The sequence below is a fragment of the Oncorhynchus kisutch genome, linkage group LG18, assembly GCF_002021735.2.
Source record: "Oncorhynchus kisutch isolate 150728-3 linkage group LG18, Okis_V2, whole genome shotgun sequence".
NCBI classification, from domain to species: domain Eukaryota; kingdom Metazoa; phylum Chordata; class Actinopteri; order Salmoniformes; family Salmonidae; genus Oncorhynchus; species Oncorhynchus kisutch.
In genome coordinates this window covers 10,394,348-10,411,847 of record NC_034191.2, presented here as the reverse complement: position 1 = coordinate 10,411,847, position 17,500 = coordinate 10,394,348, and positions in this window count along the sequence as shown.

Genomic DNA, 17,500 nt, shown 5'->3' with positions numbered 1-17,500 from the left:
CCTTCCACCAACATTACATTTCTACACAACTTAGAACAGCAAATAAAGATAAAAAAAGACACCTGCCATTAATGATCACAGGGAATATCAGGTTTATCTGTGGAACAGCATGTACAAGGTCAACCACGACTCAACCACTTCAGAAATGTACTAATTTACTTGTGAAACGGTGCATGCAGTCCAAGGTGAAATGGATGTACGCTATCTAGTCACAACAAGGCCAACTTCAAATGACGACATCCATAGGCAGCGTGAGTTTCATGTTAGGGGGAGCTATTGTTTTCACCATAAAATGTTCATCTTTATAACTGTTCAACTCTATAATGAAGGATGGCATTGCATCTAATGTCATGAGTAGATTGCATAGCCATGATTTAGGCTAATAATATAACTCAATCACTGTTAGCAAAACAAGACAGTTCTGAACAGTGCATGTTTGATTGCTTAGTGAGAGTCGGTCTAATCAGGGACGACCTTGTCTTGAAGGTCAATCATCCCGCGAAGACCCGTCATCCAGGGGGCGACCCGTCATCCCGCGGCGACCCGTTATCCAGGGGGCGACCCGTCATCCAGAGCAGGTGGGGCAGAGCCTGTTTTGAGCCCCACCTGTTTAGCTAAACATATACGTTTACAAACAATGTAAAAACAAATTCAAGTTAAGTCGCATACAAACTTGGTCTCTTTCTTTTTGAGTAAGGCAGCTCCAAAATGCAGGTGTTTCAGCCTAGCTCAGTGCTTTCTGTGATGGAGGGGCAGCCAGCGGAAAATACTGAACATAGATTTTGGTAATCTTCTCTGGTTGCGCCCTGATTGGCTCAGTGTTCTGTCACTCATGGGGACACTATGTCACCACATAATCTACAGGGAGAGCTAGGCATTTCAGACACCCTTGGGTGCTTAACTTAACTTAACTTAACCTCTCTGGGATATGTGGGACGCTAACTGAACGTAGAACGCTAGCGTCCCACCTGGCCAAAAGCCAGAGAAAATGCAGAGCGCCAAATTCAAATAAATTACTATAAAAATCTAATTTTCATGAAATCACACATGTAAGATAACAAATTAAAGCTACACGTGTTGTGAATCTAGTCAAAATGTCATATCAAAACGCCTTTTCGGCGAAAGCAAACAATGCTGTTATCTGAGGATAGCCCCTCCGTCAACAAAGAGAGAGAAGCATATTTCAACCCTGCAGGCGCGACACAAAACACAGAAATAAAAATATAATTCATGCTTTACCTTTGACGAGCTTCTTCTGTTGGCAGTCCAATATGTCCCATAAACATCACAAATGGTCCTTTTGTTTGATTAATTCCATCCATATATATCCAAAATATCCATTTATTTGGCGCATATGATCCAGATAAACATTGGTTCCAACTTGCGCAACATGACTACAAAATATCTCAAAAGTTACCTGTAAACTTTGCCAAAACTGTTTTTGTAATACAACTTTAGGTATTTTTTAAGTAAATAATCGATAAAATTGAAGACGGGATGATCTGTGTTCAATACAGGAAGAAAACAAACTGACGCTACCTTTCTGGTCACGCACCTCTATCAAACAGGTCTACTTCTTCATTACACAAAGGAAAAACCTCAACCAATTTCTAAAGACTGGTGACATCCAGTGGAAGCAGTAGGAACTGCAAAGAGATCCCTTTGAAAAGAGAGTGACCTCAAAACAAAACAATCTGAATGGTTTGTCTTCAGGGTTTCGCCTGCTACATAAGTTCTGTTATACTGACAGACATGATTCATACAGTTTTAGAAACTTCAGAGTGTTTTCTATCTAGATATAATAATAATATGCATATCTTATATTCTGGGGATGAGTAGCAGGCAGTTGAATTTGGGCATGCATTTCATCTGGACGTGAAAATACTGCCCCCTGTCAACAAGAAGTTACTGCACACTTTGGTAGGCATGAAGTGCTTTGAAAGGCTGGTCATTGCTCACATCAACAGCATCCTCCCAGACACCTTAGATCCACTTATCGTACTCGCCTCCTATGTTAAAGGGAGGCGTATCTTTCCCTAGCCTATCGTACTCGCCTCCTATGTTAAAGGGAGGCGTATCTTTCCCTAGCCTATCGTACTCGCCTCCTATGTTAAAGGGAGGCGTATCTTTCCCTAGCCTATCGTACTCACCTCCTATGCCAACGTCAACGTGAAGGTAAATGGTGCATATAACAGCGGCTTACAAAGACGTGCTCAAATGCCGGCAGAAAATTGAAACAAACTGTCTGGCACTGTCTCTGATTTCTAAATGTGAGAGAAAGGCGTGCAGGACGGCAACTTCTCTCCAAAGCGATGCTCCGCATGGTCTTAAAGCCAGCCATCCATAACAGTAAACAGCTGCTGCATTTAATTACTCGGGATTAGAATGGTTATAGTCTACTTTTTTGTAGCCTACTGTTACATTTTGGGTCTTGAGCTAACTAGGGTATGGTGACTGCCAACTGTCGCCCCTGTTTAAAGGCTCTAAATCAAATCAACTGACTCCCCTGTTTAAATGCTCTATATCAAATCAACTGACTCCCCTGTTTAAAGGCTCTAAATCAAATCAACTGACGCCCCTGTTTAAAGGCTCTAAATCAAATCAACTGACCCCCCTGTTTAAAGGCTCTCAATCAAATCAACTGATGCCCCTGTTTAAAGGCTCTCAATCAAATCAACTGATGCCCCTGTTTAAAGGCTCTCAATCAAATCAACTGACTCCCCTGTTTAAAGGCTCTAAATCAAATCAACTGACGCCCCTGTTTAAAGGCTCTAAATCAAATCAACTGACGCCCCTGTTTAAGGGCTCTATATCAAATCCACTGACGCCCCTGTTTAAAGGCTCTATATCAAATCAACTGACGCCCTTATTTAAAGGCTCTATATCAAATCTGTCGTGAAAATAGAAAGTATAGTGTATATTAAAATCGTGTTACTCTTTCTCAAAGGGCTTCACACACTCTCTTCAAACCCTGCTCCTTCCTCCCTCCCTTTGACTGACTGACTGACTGACTGACTGACTATCTCTCTCTCTCTCTCTCTCTCTCTCTCTCTCTCTCTCTCTCTCTCTCTCTCTCTCTCTCTCTCTCTCTCTCTCTCTCTCTCTCTCTCTCTCTCTCTCTCTCTCTCTCTCTCTCTCTCTCTCTCTCTCTCTCTCTCTCTCTCTCTCTCTCTCTCTCTCTCTCCCTCCCTCCCTCCCTCCCTCCCTCGTCATTGGTTATTTGGCAGGGGATGTGTGGGCACTCTAAACATGACAAATCAAAAGAGAACCAGTGCACTTTCCATGAAGCTTGGCGTAAAACCCGTGAATTCAGACAAACAGAGGTGTAATGGGTTTGCACTCAAAAAGATGTGCATAAAGCTTACTTATTAATCAGTCAATGTTTTTAATTGTTTAACTGCATCCTGGACATCTTGCACAGACCTTTCTGTTTTATAGCCTTCTTCAGTGTGTAGGTACAACTCTCTTTAATGATGCCATATTTGGCCTAGCATTCTGAGGGAGATGTGTGCGCCTGTGCATGTGTGCATTCATGCGTGCTTGCGTGTGTGTGTGTGTGTCACTGGCATAGAAGAGTCTAAAAGGGAAGGGGGTACCAGACATGCCACTGAGATACATCATATGCTAACACTGGGTGAGAAAACACACACACACACACACACGGATCCTGAAATCTACCTGACGCTATCTACCAGGCCAGTCATACACATAACCCTATTCTCATATCCATAGACACAGATGGATATTCACCATTCCCTGGAATACAGTTATGTTTGACTCCCCCTTGGGAAATGTGTTTTGGAGGATGGAGTCTGGTGTCTCCGAATGTAAATATTTCTGATAAATTTACTGCCCCAAGGGGCAATAACAGCCATTACAAGTACTGTCTGATAACTACCAAAGGGGTAAGATAGACCATGTCTGATAATTACCCCAGGGGTAAGAAAAACCATACAATTTATGACGGAGAATAGTATGTTCATTACCGGAGATAAATAACGAAGTGCCCGCCCTCACCGGAACACGCAACAAACACCACCAACAAACACCGCCAACAAACACCGCCAACAAACACCGCCAACAAACACAACCAACAAACACCGCCAAAAAAAGCCAACAAACACCACCAACAAACATCACACGTCATAACACTACAGCCGAAATGGGAGCCACTTAAAAACTACAAATTCTAGTTCATTTTTCAAAGACTGTTGACATCTACTGGAAGCCCTAGGAACTGCAATCTGGGAGGTAATTGCATTGATTTCCCCATAAACAGGCATTTTGAATGGTGTCAACTCCAAAAAAGAACATTCTGGATGGATTCTCCTCGGGTTTTTGCCTGCTATATCAGTTCTGTTATACTCACAGACATTATTTTAACAGTTTTGGAAACTTTAGAGTTTACTTTGGGCACCTCATTCATCCAAACTTCCGAATACTGCCCCCTATCCCTAAGACGTTAACTGTCCCTGAGGGGTGTGAATATTGATGATGTCTTTGGTGTAATTATACTATCATCATGACGTTGATTTTGCCTCAGGTATCTCTATGCCTCTTATTACTAATTAATGTTGGTCTGTCTGTCCGCCTGTCTGTTTGTCCGCATGTCTGTCTGTCTGTCTCTGGCCATCTATCCGTCCATCTGTATGTCTATCAGTCATTCTGTCTGGCTGTCTGTGCTGTCACTTTTTTCTCTGCGTCTCTCTCTCTTTCTCTCTCTCCCATACACACAGTCTGTTTTTGTCTCTCTCTCTAAATGTGTTCCACAACAGTTCCAGGTTGCCCTGAGATGAGATAATCCCTCATCATTTACTATCTGATTAGTATTCCTCTGTTTTCCTTTTCAGCCTGTGGTTCAGTTCCCTGCTGTTTTTGTGCGTATCTGCGTGTTACCTGCTGTGTAATTCTGATCTGTGAGAGGCCACTAGTAAGTAAGGAGATGTGAGTGTCTGAGTGCTTGCAGAGTGAATAAATTATTGGGCTTTCAGAAATTATACCCTCACAGGAACTCATAAACTCTAACAACCCCAAATAACACACTCAATCTGTCTCTCCCTTTTAATCTCTGTCAAAAACATAAACACACACACCTAGTCAAACAGGTAAACAGTCTGATTATCCTGGATGTTGTTCCCTTCCACCATGACACCTGTGTCTCTCATTGGACAGCTGGGCTAACAGAGACCGAAGTTAAACGCAAGCCAAGACACACACACAGAGACACACACCATTCAGTCAAGACACACACACACACACACACACACAGACACACACCATCCAGCCACCAGCCAGCCAGCCAGCCAGCCGCCCAGCCAGCCAGCAAGCCAGCCAGCCACCCGGCCACACAGCCCCCCGGCCATCTAGCCATCCAACCACCCAGCCAGCCAGCCAGCCACCTGGCCAGCCACCCAGCCACCCAGCCACCAGCCAGCAGCCAACCAGCCACTAGCCAACCAACCAACCAGCCAGCCAGCCAACCAGCCAGCCAACCAGCCAGTAGCCAGCCAGCCAACCAGCCACTAGCCAGCCAGCCAACCAACCAACCAGCCGAGAAAAACGGCCTGTGTTTGTCTCCCACTAATATATAGTGCATTCAGAAAGCATCCAGCCCCTTTACTAATGTTGTTACATTACAGCCTTGTTCTTACGTTACAGCCTTGTTCTTACGTTACAGCCTTGTTCTTATGTTACAGCCTTGTTCTTACGTTACAGCCTTGTTCTTACGTTACAGCCTTGTTCTTATGTTACAGCCTTGTTCTTACGTTACAGCCTTGTTCTTACGTTCCAGCCTTGTTCTTACGTTCCAGCCTTATTCTTACGTTACAGCCTTGTTCTTACGTTACAGCCTTGTTCTTACGTTCCAGCCTTATTCTTACGTTACAGCCTTGTTCTTACGTTACAGCCTTGTTCTTACGTTACAGCCTTGTTCTTACGTTACAGCCTTGTTCTTACGTTCCAGCCTTATTCTTACGTTACAGCCTTGTTCTTACGTTACAGCCTTGTTCTTACGCTACAGCCTTGTTCTTACGTTACAGCCTTGTTCTTACGTTACAGCCTTGTTCTTACGTTCCAGCCTTATTCTTACGTTACAGCCTTGTTCTTACGTTCCAGCCTTATTCTTACGTTACAGCCTTGTTCTTACGTTACAGCCTTGTTCTTACGTTACAGCCTTATTCTTACGTTACAGCCTTGTTCTTATGTTACAGCCTTGTTCTTACGTTACAGCCTTATTCTAAATTGGATTAAATAGTTGTTTTCCTCATTAATCTACACACAATACTCCATAATGACAAAAAACAACCGTTTTTATTTTTTTATTCTTGCAATGTTTAAAGAACCAAAATATCACTTTTACATAAGTATTCAGACCATTTACTCAGTAGTTTAATGAATCACCTTTGGCAACGATTACATTCTCGAGTCTTCTTGGGTATGACGCTAAAAGCTTGGCACACCTGCATTTGGAGAGTTTCTCTCTTTCTTCTCTGCTCTGTCAGGTAGGATGAGGAGCATTGCTGAACAGCTATTTTTAGGTCTTTCAAGAGATGTTACACCCACACATCATGATGCCGCCACCACCATGCTTCACCGTAGGGACAGTGCCAGGTTTCCTGCAGAAGTGACACTTGGTATTCAGGCAAAAGAGTTCAATATTGGTTTCATCAGACCAGACATTTTTTTTTCTCATGGTCTGAGTCCTTTAGGGGCCTTTTTGCAAACTCCAAGCGGGCTGTCGTGTGCTTTTTACTGAGGAGAGACTTCCGTCTGGCCATTCACCATAAAGTCTTCATTGGTGGAGTGCTGCAGAGATGGTTGTCCTTCTGGAATGTTCTCCAATCTCCACAGAGGGACTCTGGAGCTCTGTCAGAGTGAACATCAGGATCTTGGTCACCTCCCTGACCAAGGCCATTCTCCCATGATTTGGTCAGGCGGAGTTTGGCCAGGCGGACAGCTCTAGGAAGAGTCTTGGTGGTTACAAACTTCTTCTATTTAAGAATAATGGAGGCCACTGTGTTCTTGGGGACCTTCAATGCTGCAGAAATGTTTTGGTACCCTCCCCCAGATCTGTGCTTCGAAACAATCCTGTCCCGGAGCTCTACAGACAATTCCTTCGACCTCATGGCTTGCTTTTTGCTCTGAAGTGCATTGTCAACTGTGGGGCCTTATATAGACAGAAGTGTGCCTTTCCAGGATGATCAATGAAAAGTCTCATAGTAAAGGGTCTGAATAGTTATGCAAATATGTTAATTCTATTTTTAGATTTTTAGTACATTTACAAACATTTATAAAAACCTGTTTTTGCTTTTCCATTATGGGGTATTGTGTGTAGATTGATGAGGGGGGGGGGGGAATAGTTACTCAATTTTAGAATAAGACTGTAACGTAACAAAATGTGTAAAAAGAATACTCTTCAAGAGGACTCTGTCCTCTCTCTGTCCTCTCTGTCCTCTCTGTCCTCTCTGTCCTCTCTGTATATGTTACATATCCATGCAGCTTCAATTCTGCCATCAAACCTGATTAGTCAGAATAAGCAGCTGAAAGATGTTGTCACGCCCTGGTCTTAGTATTTTGTGTTTTCTTTATTTATTTGGTCAGGCCAGGGTGTGACATGGGTTTATTTTGTGGTTTATTTTTTTTTCGTAGGATTTGGGATTGTGGCTTAGTAGGGTTGTCTAGCAAAGTCTATGGTTGCCTGAGGCGGTTCTCAATCAGAGGTAGGTGATTCTCGTTGTCTTTGATTGGGAACCATATTTAGGCAGCCCTATTCTTTGAGTGTTTCGTGGGTGATTGTTCCTGTCTCTGTGTTAGTTGTCACCAGATAGGCTGTATAGGTTTTCACATTCCGTTTGTTGTTTTTGTATTGTTCGTGTTTCATCTTCATTAAAGATGTATATTATTAACCACGCTGCATTTTGGTCCGACTCTCCTTCGACGGAGGAAAACCATAACAGATGTTATGTTTATTTGCCCTTGAAACATATTACAGTGTAATTATAGGTCCCATGTCCTCACTGTGAGGTAATCCAGAGGCTAATTGGGATATGCAAATTGCTGTGGGCATTTGCAAAATATCTATAGCTATTTGCGGTTATATATAAATGGGAATATTTACTAATAAAAATATAATTCATGCCTTACCTTTGACGAGCTTCTTCTGTTGGCAGTCCAATATGTCCCATAAACATCACAAATGGTTATTTCGTTTGATCAATTCCATCCATATATATCCAAAATGTCCATTTACTTGGCACGTTTGATCCAGAAAAACACAGTTTCCAACTTGCGCAACGTGACTATAAAATATCTCAAAAGTTACCTGTAAACTTTGCCAAAACTACTTTTGTAATACAACTTTAGGTATTTTTTTATGTAAATAATCTATATAAATTAAGACGGGATGATCTGTGTTCAATACAGGAGGAAAACAAACTGTAGCCAGCTTTCTGGTCACGCGCCTCTATCAAACAGTACACAAATAATAATATCTGAATGGTTTGTCCTCTGGGTTTCGCCTGCTAAATAAGTTCTGTTATACTAACAGACATGATTCAAACAGTTTTAGAAACTTCAGAGTGTTTTCTATCCAAATCCACTAATAATATGCATATCTTATCTTCTAGGGATGAGTAGCAGGCAGTTGAATTTGGGCATGCATTTCATCCGGACGTGAAAATACTGCCTCCTGTCACCAAGAAGTTGGTATGTAATGTACGTATTAGTATGTATTTCTTAGTTTGAGTTTATTTGAGTATATTTTTATTTTTACAGGGACAGTGCACATTAATCAACATTTCAGTAAAAGTGCCGGTTTTAGCCAGCCGGCTAATTTTCAACCGCAGTCCCTGGGCAGGTTATTAAAAACAATTATAATATAGACAATAGCAACATAGAACAAGCAAGGCGTAGCATACAGACAGAGCAACATAGAACAAGCAAGACATAGCATACAGACAGAGCAACATAGAACAAGCAAGACGTAGCATACAGACAGAGCAACATAGGACAAGCAAGACGTAGCATACAGACAGAGCAACATAGGACAAGCAAGACGTAGCATACAGACAGAGCAACATAGAACAAGCAAGACGTAGCATACAGACAGAGCAACATAGGACAAGCAAGACGTAGCATACAGACAGAGCAACATAGGACAAGCAAGACGTAGCATACAGACAGAGCAACATAGGACAAGCAAGACGTAGCATACAGACAGAGCAACATAAAACAAAAAGCAGCAAGACAAAATTCATAAAAGCAACAAAGTGTTTCCACACCTCACAAGCTACAGACAACAGACAACATGGAGTGGCAACACACAGCTAGGGACCATGTTCACAAATCTGATTGACCTTTAGCCATGTCTTCAAGCATTTTGTGAAAGTGTGATATGTGGTGCAGTTATGTGTGTCTGATGGCAGTGTATTCCAGACATGGGAAGCTCTCACAGAGAATGCAGAATTACTAAAGGTTCTTTTCCTTAGGGGAACTATACAGTCACCTCTCATGGCAGACCTTGTGGATCTGCTTGTGGATCTGCTAGTATGTAATGTATGTGTAAGTATGTATGTGTTAGTGTGTATGTGTTAGTGTGTTAGTGTGTATGTGTTAGTGTGCATATGTTAATATGTGTGCTAGAATGTTTGTGTTAGTGTGTATGTGTTAGTATGTAATGTATGTGTAAGTATGTATGTGTAGTGTGTACGTGTTAGTGTGTATGTGTTAGTGTGTACGTGTTAGTGTGTATGTGTTAGTGTGTATGTGTTAGTGTATGTGTTAGTGTGTATGTGTTAGTGTGTATGTGTTAGTGTGTATGTGTTAGTGTGTATGTGTTAGTGTGTATGTGTTAGTGTGTATGTGTTAGTGTGTATATGTTAGTGTGTACGTGTTAGTGTGTACGTGTTAGTGTGTATGTGTTAGTGTGTATGTGTTAGTGTGTATGTGTTAGTGTGTATGTGTTAGTGTGTATGTGTTAGTGTGTATGTGTTAGTGTGTACGTGTTAGTGTGTACGTGTTAGTGTGTATGTGTTAGTGTGTACGTGTTAGTGTGTACGTGTTAGTGTGTAAGTGTTAGTGTGTATGTGTTAGTGTGTATATGTTAGTGTGTACGTGTTAGTGTGTACGTGTTAGTGTGTATGTGTTAGTGTGTATGTGTTAGTGTGTATGTGTTAGTGTGTATGTGTTAGTGTGTATGTGTTAGTGTGTATGTGTTAGTGTGTATGTGTTAGTGTGTATGTGTTAGTGTGTATGTATTCGTGTGTATGTGTTAGTGTGTATGTATTCGTGTGTATGTGTTAGTGTGTATGTGTAAGTATGTAATGTATGTGTAATTATGTATGTGTTAGTGTGTATGTGTTAGTGTGTATGTGTTAGTGTGTATGTGTTAGTGTGTATGTATTCGTGTGTATGTGTTGGTGTGTATGTATTCGTGTGTATGTGTTTAGTGTGTATGTGTTAGTGTGTATGTGTTAGTGTGTATGTGTTAGTGTGTATGTGTTAGTGTGTATGTATTCGTGTGTATGTGTTAGTGTGTATGTATTCGTGTGTATGTGTTAGTGTGTATGTGTTAGTGTGTATGTGTTAGTGTGTATGTGTAAGTATGTAATGTATGTGTAATTATGTATGTGTTAGTGTGTATGTGTTAGTGTGCTAGTATGTTTGTGTTAGTATGTAATGTATTTGTTAGTGTGTATGTGTTTGTATGTATGTGTTAGTGTGCTAGTATGTTTGTGTGTATATGTCAGTATGTAATGTATGTGTTAGTGTGTTTGTGTATGTGTTAGTGTGTATGTGTCAGTGTGCTAGTATGTTTGTGTTACTATGTAATGTATTTGTTAGTGTGTATGTGTTAGTGTGTATGTGTTTGTATGTATGTGTTAGCGTGTATATGTTAGTGTGTATATGTCAGTATGTAATGTATATGTTAGTGTGTATATGTCAGTATGTAATGTATGTGTTAGTGTGTATGTGTTAGTATGAATGTGTTAGTATGTATGTGTTAGTATGTGTGTCAGTATGTAATGTATGTTTAGTATGTATGTTATAGTATGTGTGTCAGTATGTCATGTATGTGTTAGTATGTATATGTTAGTATGTGTGTCAGTATGTAATGTATGTGTTAGTATGTATGTGTTAGTGTGTATGTGTTAGTGTGTATGTCAGTATGTAATGTACATGTTAGTATGTATGTGTTAGTATGTATGTGTTAGTGTGTATGTCAGTATGTAATGTATGTGTTAGTGTGTATGTCAGTATGTAATGTATGTGTTAGTATGTATGTTAGTATGTCATGTATGTGTTAGTATGTATGTCAGTATGTAATGTACATGTTAGTATGTGTGTCAGTATATAATGTATGTGTTAGTATGTATGTCAGTATGTAATGTACATGTTAATATGTGGATCAGTATGTAATGTACATGTTAGTATGTATGTCAGTATGTAATGTACATGTTAGTATGTGTGTCAGTATGTAATGTATGTGTTAGTATGTATGTTAGTATGTGTGTCAGTATGTAATGTATGTGTTAGTATGTATGTTAGTATGTATGTCAGTATGTAATGTACATGTTAGTATGTGTGTCAGTATATAATGTATGTGTTAGTATGTATGTCAGTATGTAATGTATGTGTTAGTATGTATGTTAGTATGTATGTCAGTATGTAATGTACATGTTAGTATGTGTGTCAGTATGTAATGTATGTGTTAGTATGTGTGTTAGTATGTATGTCAGTATGTAATGTATGTGTTAGTATGTATGTTAGTATGTATGTCAGTATGTAATGTATGTGTTAGTATGTACATGTTAGTATGTGTGTCAGTATGTAATGTATGTGTTAGTATGTATGTTAGTATGTATGTCAGTATGTAATGTATGTGTTAGTATGTGTGTCAGTATGTAATGTATGTGTTAGTATGTGTGTCAGTATGTAATGTATGTGTTAGTATGTATGTTAGTATGTATGTCAGTATGTAATGTATGTGTTAGTATGTATGTTAGTATGTATGTCAGTATGTAATGTACATGTTAGTATGTATGTCAGTATGTAATGTATGTGTTAGTATGTATGTTAGTATGTAATGTATGTGTTAGTATGTATGTCAGTATGTAATGTACATGTTAGTATGTATGTCAGTATGTAATGTATGTGTTAGTATGTATGTTAGTATGTGTGTCAGTATGTAATGTATGTGTTAGTATGTATGTTAGTATGTATGTCAGTATGTAATGTACATGTTAGTATGTATGTCAGTATGTAATGTATGTGTTAGTATGTATGTTAGTATGTATGTCAGTATGTAATGTATGTGTTTGTATGTACATGTTAGTATGTGTGTCAGTATGTAATGTATGTGTTAGTATGTATGTTAGTATGTATGTCAGTATGTAATGTATGTGTTAGTATGTGTGTCAGTATGTAATGTATGTGTTAGTATGTGTGTCAGTATGTAATGTATGTGTTAGTATGTATGTTAGTATGTATGTCAGTATGTAATGTATGTGTTAGTATGTGTGTCAGTATGTAATGTATGTGTTAGTATGTGTGTCAGTATGTAATGTATGTGTTAGTATGTATGTTAGTATGTATGTCAGTATGTAATGTATGTGTTAGTATGTGTGTCAGTATGTAATGTATGTGTTAGTATGTGTGTCAGTATGTAATGTATGTGTTAGTATGTATGTTAGTATGTATGTCAGTATGTAATGTACATGTTAGTATGTATGTCAGTATGTAATGTACATGTTAGTATGTGTGTCAGTATGTAATGTATGTGTTAGTATGTATGTCAGTATGTAATGTACATGTTAGTATGTATGTCAGTATGTAATGTATGTGTTAGTATGTATGTTAGTATGTATGTCAGTATGTAATGTATGTGTTAGTATGTACATGTTAGTATGTATGTCAGTATGTAATGTATGTGTTAGTATGTGTGTCAGTATGTAATGTATGCGTTAGTATGTATGTTAGTATGTATGTCAGTATGTAATGTATGTGTTAGTATGTATGTTAGTATGTATGTCAGTATGTAATGTACATGTTAGTATGTGTGTCAGTATATAATGTATGTGTTAGTATGTATGTTAGTATGTATGTCAGTATGTAATGTACATACTGCGGTCGTCTGAAAATACCTCCTCTCTTTTCCTTCATGTTTTCTTTTCTGAAAAAATGTAGAGATTGATTGAGAAATGGAAGAAAAAGAGAGAGATAGATGGATATAGCTATATAGATAGAAAAAGAGAGAGATAGATGGATATAGCTATATAGATAGAAAAAGAGACAGATAGATGGATATAGCTATATAGATTGAAAAAGAGACAGATAGATATATATAGCTATATAGATTGAAAAAGAGACAGATAGATATATATAGCTATATAGATAGAAAAAGAGAGAGAGCGAAGAGAGACCGAGCGAGATTGAGAGATGAAAGAGATGAGAGAGAGACCGAGCGAGATAGATGAGAGCGAGAGAGATTGGAGAGAGTTAGAGAAAGAGAGAGAGAAAGAGAAAGAGAATGAGAGAGAGACTTGAGAGAGAGAGAGAGAGAGGAGAGTGATAGAGAAAGAGGGGAGAGAGAGAGATAAGAGAGAAATTGAAAGAGACAGAGAGCGAGAGCGAGAGAAAATTGAGAGAGAGAGACAGAGAGAGAGAGATGAGAGAGAGAGAGATGAGAGAGAGAGAGAGGGGGGGGGTGGAAAAAAGATTGATAGACAGAGAAAGTGAGAGTAAGAGCAGCCATTAAAGTGAGAGTTACTTTACGACAGTAAATGGAAGCAGGCCAATAGTCAACCCTTCAGGAAGCTCCTTGATGGAAATGACACATGGTTTTCATTGGCACGTTAAAAGTGAAGTTTTGTCTCCTAAATCATTCATGGTGGAAGTAGTTTTAAACTTTGGAGGATAGCTCTACCTGACTGTGGATTTATGTCTCCTGTCGTGTGACTAGAGCACTCCTGTCTATCTAAGAGGTTCGCTCACAAAGTGAGGACTCAAAAGTTTTCTCATCTCTCTGCTTTTCATCTCTCCGTTTACCTCTAGATCTCCAGATTTTTCTATTTTCTTCAAGAGGGTCTTCTTTCCTTCACCTCTCTCAATATCAAGTTGTGTTTTCCACCCCTCTGCCTCCACTGTAACTCTTCCTTTGTGTCTGGTTAATACATTCTTCCTCTATCTTTCTGTTTCTTTGGACGGACGGACGGACGGACGGACGGACAGACAGATATTTTCAGCACTTTTCATAAACACAGGCCTTCAAAGTAAAAACACACTCCCTATAGAACACTTAAACCCTGTGAAATTCTACACCCTAATAAAATGGTTGTGAAATTCTACACCCTAATAAAATGGTTGTGAAATTCTACACCCTAAGAAATTGGTTGTGAAATTCTACACCCTAAGAAAATGGTTGTGAAATTCTACACCCTAAGAAATTGGTTGTGAAATTCTACACCCTAAGAAAATGGTTGTGAAATTCTACACCCTAAGAAAATGGTTGTGAAATTCTACACCCTAATAAAATGGTTGTGAAATTCTACATCCTAATAAAATGGTTGTGAAATTCTACACCCTAATAAAATGGTTGTGAAATTCTACATCCTAATAAAATGGTTGTGAAATTCTACACCCTAATAAAATGGTTGTGAAATTCTACATCCTAATAAAATGGTTGTGAAATTCTACACGCTAATAAAATGGTTGTGAAATTCTACACCCTAATAAAATGGTTGTGAAATTCTACACCCTATTAAAATGGTTGTGAAATTCTACACCCTAAGAAAATGGTTGTGAAATTCTACACCCTAATAAAATGGTTGTGAAATTCTACACCCTAATAAAATGGTTGTGAAATTCTACATCCTAATAAAATGGTTGTGAAATTCTACATCCTAATAAAATGGTTGTGAAATTCTACACCCTAATAAAATGGTTGTGAAATACTACACCCTAATAAAATGGTTGTGAAATTCTACATCCTAATAAAATGGTTGTGAAATTCTACACCCTAATAAAATGGTTGTGAAATTCTACACCCTAATAAAATGGTTGTGAAATTCTACATCCTAATAAAATGGTTGTGAAATTCTACACCCTAATAAAATGGTTGTGAAATTCTACACCCTAATAAAATGGATGTTAATTTGGAATCAGTATTACAATGCATCAATGGAGAACAGAGACTAGAATGAAATGATAGTTAAAAACAGAAAGATATTAGCATGTTAGCTGTGAAGAAAATGTGGAGTTGGGATTGTCTGGTCCTACTGCACAGATAACAACCTGTGTAAAACATGCTTTGGTGATGAAATGTTACATCCCTATGTTATAAAATACATTTTACCAAGACAAATATGATTATTCATGTTCTGAACCGTTCAATGTGGTCTTAAATATATCATTAGCATTTTATCCAAAAAGTCGGATTTCGCAACCTAATACATCCGACAATAAGCTGTTGCCATAGCGATGAAGGTTTCTCCTGACAACTTTTGAGGATTTTACCTTTGTGGTCGTCGTCTGTTCTTTCCTCGGGTTTTAAAAATCAAAATTGTTATAAACACGAGCTGAATTAAATATAAATGCCTTTGAAAATAAAAAGCTTAGTATTTGCTCAGTGCTTTGTTGACATTTCACAGAGAAAGGCTTGTTTTTCTGAGAAATCTTTTTTGAATTAATATGAAAAGTGTATGCTATAAAAAAAAATAAAAAAAAATCAATATCCATCTTACATCTATATTGTTTTATGTTCTGTGGATTTCAGAAGAAAGATGACTACCAGCCCGTCAGCTAGCCAGTAGCTTTAATTCTTACGCAGAATCCAGCCTAGTTGACGTGATGCAATATTCCTGATTATTGATCAGAATCCAGCCTAGCTGACGTGATGCAATATTCCTGATTATTGATCAGAATCCAGCCTAGCTGAGGTGATGCAATATTGCTGATTAATGATCAGAATCCAGCCTAGCTGAGGTGATGCAATATTCCTGATTATTGATCAGAATCCAGCCTAGCTGAGGTGATGCAATATTCCTGATTATTGATCAGAATCCAGCCTAGCTGACGTGATGCAATATTCCTGATTATTGATCACGTTTCTCCTGTGTCCACACTGATCCTGGCCATCCTACGTTTCTCCTGTGTCCACACTGATCCTGGCCATCCTACGTTTCTCCTGTGTCCACACTGATCCTGGCCATCCTACGTTTCTCCTGTGTCCACACTGATCCTGGCCATCCTACGTTTCTCCTGTGTCCACACTGATCCTGGCCATCCTACGTTTCTCCTGTGTCCACACTGATCCTGGCCATCCTACGTTTCTCCTGTGTCCACACTGATCCTGGCCATCCTACGTTTCTCCTGTGTCCACACTGATCCTGGCCATCCTACGTTTCTCCTGTGTCCACACTGATCCTGGCCATCCTACGTTTCTTCTGTGTCCACACTGATCCTGGCCATCCTACGTTTCTCCTGTGTCCACACTGATCCTGGCCATCCTACGTTTCTCCTGTGTCCACACTGATCCTGGCCATCCTATGTTTCTCCTGTGTCCACACTGATCCTGGCCATCCTACGTTTCTCCTGTGTCCACACTGATCCTGGCCATCCTACGTTTCTTCTGTGTCCACACTGATCCTGGCCATCCTACGTTTCTTCTGTGTCCACACTGATCCTGGCCATCCTACAAGGGTTAAACAAACCAATAACCTTTGAACAGATCAGGGAAAGGGGGAAACCTGAACGGATCAGGGAAAGGGGGAAACCTAGTCAGTTGTACAACTGAATGCACTCAACTGAAATAAGTGATAGACAGTATGATAGAGACATGAGGTTTCTTGGAGAATTATGTACACAACATATTAACGTATTATTTTACCCATTTGTTTAAAAAAAATTGCTTTTGTTTGGACACCTTAATAAGTGGCGCCATGTCAGGCATTTCTCACACATGTCCCACTAAGCACAACGTCCCTCTGTACGTATGTAGTAATGGAATCTATACTATCAGGTACTGTACATCTGCCATCTACCCCAGATAGATGTGTGTACATACTGACCAATACAGCCTGTTTGATCGGATCTAATCTATGATCTATACTAATCTAGTCTACTCTAATGTGATGGGTACGGCTGCAGGGTATCTCTGTACACAGGCAGATGGGCTAAGACCTGCTCCAGGTTCCAGTCTGTTGGCTGACACAAGGTATTCTGTTAGGTATTCTGTTAAGTAGTCTGTTAAGTATTCTGTTAGGTATTCTGTTAGGTATTCTGTTAAGTATTCTGTTAGGTATTCTGTTAGGTATTCTGTTTGGTATTCTGTTTGGTATTCTGTTAAGTATTCTGTTAGGTATTCTGTTAGGTATTCTTTTAAGTATTCTGTTAAGTATTCTGTTAGGTATTCTGTTAAGTATTCTGTTAGGTATTCTGTTAGGTATTCTGTTAGGTATTCTTTTAAGTATTCTGTTAAGTATTCTGTTAGGTATTCTGTTAGGTA